The 3,287-nt window shown below is 43.6% G+C and overlaps 1 pseudogene; it reads right to left on the reverse strand.

Moving 5' to 3' along the window:
- Positions 1–1,673: 1,673 nt before the first annotated feature.
- On the reverse strand, positions 1,674–2,862 carry LOC101572798 (annotated as a pseudogene).
- Positions 2,863–3,287: the final 425 nt, after the last annotated feature.

Genomic DNA, 3,287 nt, shown 5'->3' on the forward strand with positions numbered 1-3,287 from the left:
TGGCCTGTAATGGTGAAAGTGTTTTGTTGCCAGAGATGCCTGAACTTTTGGGTTGTTGAAGTGGATAACTGTTCCCTGGTTTGTAATCATATTTACCTCTTCAACACCAGAGATATTGTTTACCCCCAACTTCTTTAATGAGAACTGAAGTTTTTTATCATCTGCTGTGGCTGTTCCATGAACCACCTTCTTAATGCAAGCAGTTTCTTTCCCACCAATGCGCACTTGTGCCTGCAGTTTGATGAGTTTTTCCTGGTTCATGATAGTTTCTTTCATCTTGTTGGAGCAGATATGGGCAGCACAGGGGGCAAGGGCTGGCGCTCAGGGGGTCTCGGGCAGACTAGCTGAGATTAGGTGCACACATGACCCAAGATGGCAGCTAGAGGAAGGTTAGACGTGATGCAATACCTAGAATTTTTATACCTTCTTGATTCAGTTTGTCAATTCATATCTGTCTAGGAATCTGTCAATTTCTTCTGTTTGGCAAAAATGTTTAAAATCCATTTCTTTAGCAATTTTAAAATATAGAATGATTTATTACAGTTATTATTCTGCACTATAGGGGGCCTGCCTCGTAGCTCAGTTCCTTAAGTGGCTGCTTCGACAAAGCATTCAGGCTCAGGTTGCTGTGGTTCGATCCCCACAACTCAAGACAGCCAAACCTGCCCTGAAGGCATTCGAAGCAAAAAAAAAAAAAAAAAAAAAAAGTTTATTCTGTACAATAGATCACTGAAACTTATTCTTCCTGAAATTTTGTACCATTTGATCACATTGCCACTAGTAACCCCCATTTTCTTTGAGAGATTAGTAGAAGCAAAACCAGTCTATGGAAGGAAGAGTAAAAGGAGATCTTATTCCTAGTTCAAAGTAGAAACCCACCGCTACCAGGTGGGTTTCTGGAAGCCTCCTGTAGGCTCAGGATTCTGACCATGATGCAACAAGGATCTGATACCTTTAAGAGGTAAAGCAGCTCTTCCATGCCCAAGAACAATCATGAGTCAGTACAAAGCAGAGTTTAAATGCCAGGAGTAGTTAAGGCAGAAATAAGAGGAAAGGGTAAGAATGCGGAGGATAGAAGCCTGAAAGCCTAAGATGTGCACATCTCAGTCCTGAGAACAGGAGCATAAAAGTCTAAAGCTGAGGCTGAACTGGGACAACAGAGAACTTTCCCTGCTTCTGTGAGCCTAGCACCAAGAGACAAGCAAGAGAAATCCACTACTCAAGGAGGTGCAGGAGGACAGAGACCCTCTGTGGCACAGGCGCCCAGGAACCGTGTGACAGCTGAGAATGCAGCAAGAAACCATACTCAGCCCCACTGTGAGTGAGGGAACAGTGACTAACTATTGGGAGAATTAGAGAACTGTAAAGATAATAGGAACAGCAACAAAACCCAAGTTCAGCTCAACCCATGACTGAGCAGACTTAGTTCTTCATAATATTAGCCTGATAGAAAATTATCTATTACCTATTTCAAGGCATAAATATTATCTCATTCTTTTCTCCTTTTGTTTTTTTTGCTTTTTTTAACTTAAAAATTTTTGTTTCTGCCAGCTAATCAAGAAATGTTAGAAGAAAAAAGTGTAAAACATCCTAGCATATTCAGGAACAGCAAGCTCTTAAATTTGAAAAAATTTGGAACAATTGAATCAAAGCAGTGCTCTGCTAGTTATATTTTAAAACAATGTGATATTCCTTCTGAAGCAACATTCCTTCTTCCCTAATAACCACTGAGCAGATAACCCAGGCTTATTAGAGTTCCAGCTACAGTCTGAAATCTTGGCAGAGTGTCCAGCGAATAAACAGGACTTCTGGAGGCCCATCTTCCATGTCTTCCCCTGACTGTTCTCCAATTTTACTCAAGTCCCACACTTTCAGGTGTTGATTGATACCAGAATAGCTTCATTATATGGAGATCAGTGGACCTGCAAAATCTCATCCTTACAAGATTTGAAGGTATGAAGTTTTAATTTTAAGTTATGCAGGTACCACAAAGCTACCTTCTTATCTGCAGAGCCCCTTACTACACTTAATTTGGCAGTTGACCTCAGTAGTATGCATATCCACCAAGTGGCTGGGCTTTGAGGTGGTGTTGGACCCTGTGTCCTGTATCATGAGTTTCTGATCATCAATGATGAGCCGAACAATGACTCCTGCAGCAGATGCCAGACTACATCCTCTACAACAGCCGAGCAGCAGTAAGGATTGCTTTAACATGCGCAATGTTGCCTTCCTTTGCTCCTGCATTCATATTCCACAGGTATGATAGTACAGTTGTTGGATGCACTTAGGAGATGCCCACTCGAAATAGAATTCCAGGAAAGACCATAGCCCTCCTTTTGGGGACCTCTTAACTAAGCTCAGGGTTCATTCTCCATTTGTGCCTGGTTTAGCAGAATGTTTTACGTAGTCAATACCCAAAATATTAGAAAATGGTGTTTTTATAGCAATGATGGGACGATTTTGTGGCATGGAACAAGTACAATTCACTTCTCCTTCATGATTAATTTTAATTTCACATTCAATTTTTTCTCTTACAGATCCAAAGCCACCAAATTCACCTTTGTCACTGTTGTAGTGGGAAGCATCAAACTGCGCACTGTTACTGGGGATATGGACTGGAGCAACCATCAGATGACTCTGCTCATTAGATGTGTGCATACCTGGCACCAGCCAAGGAAGGGTGTGATCATTTCCTTCTGGTTTAGTCACATCAGGAAGCCACTGAACGGGAAGACTGGGCCCCTGAAGAGTATGGGTCATAACCAGGTCGTACAGAAATGGTGTACTCTTCTTCTAGATTTTATATTCTTCCTTGATGCCTCACTTTTCCACAGTATCTTCAAGCATCTCTTTATTTGCCATGTTGAGTTGGATCACTCATCCCTTCTTGCCTCCTCAGACTGCTAGCCAAGAGCAGCCTGACCTCTGGGGCTCTTGCCTTTCCTGGGCATGTCACACACCCTTGCCTCCCCAAGCCTGTGGTCCGCTTTGGTGCCTGGGGGCCCCCTAACTGCCTAACCTTCTCTCCTGCCTGCCCCCTGCTCGAAGGTACTGAGGTCTGAGGCTCTCTCTCTCTCTCTCCTTGGAAGGAGACTTTTCAACTTGTGCCTCCATTGTGCCCAGGCAGCAAGGCATAGGAGCATTTGCTCTGGGAAAAATGAGAGGTGGTGGAGAGGTGGGTCTGGGAGCCAAGGGCTCCCGCATCCACCAATGGCATGTGACTGGGGGCTTCCATACTCCCTTGGGGAAGGTTGGCCTCTGGGGATAAGATGTTTCTTGCTTTTGAG

The sequence above is a fragment of the Octodon degus genome, unplaced genomic scaffold, assembly GCF_000260255.1.
Source record: "Octodon degus isolate 3935 unplaced genomic scaffold, OctDeg1.0 scaffold00297, whole genome shotgun sequence".
NCBI classification, from domain to species: Eukaryota; Metazoa; Chordata; class Mammalia; order Rodentia; family Octodontidae; genus Octodon; species Octodon degus.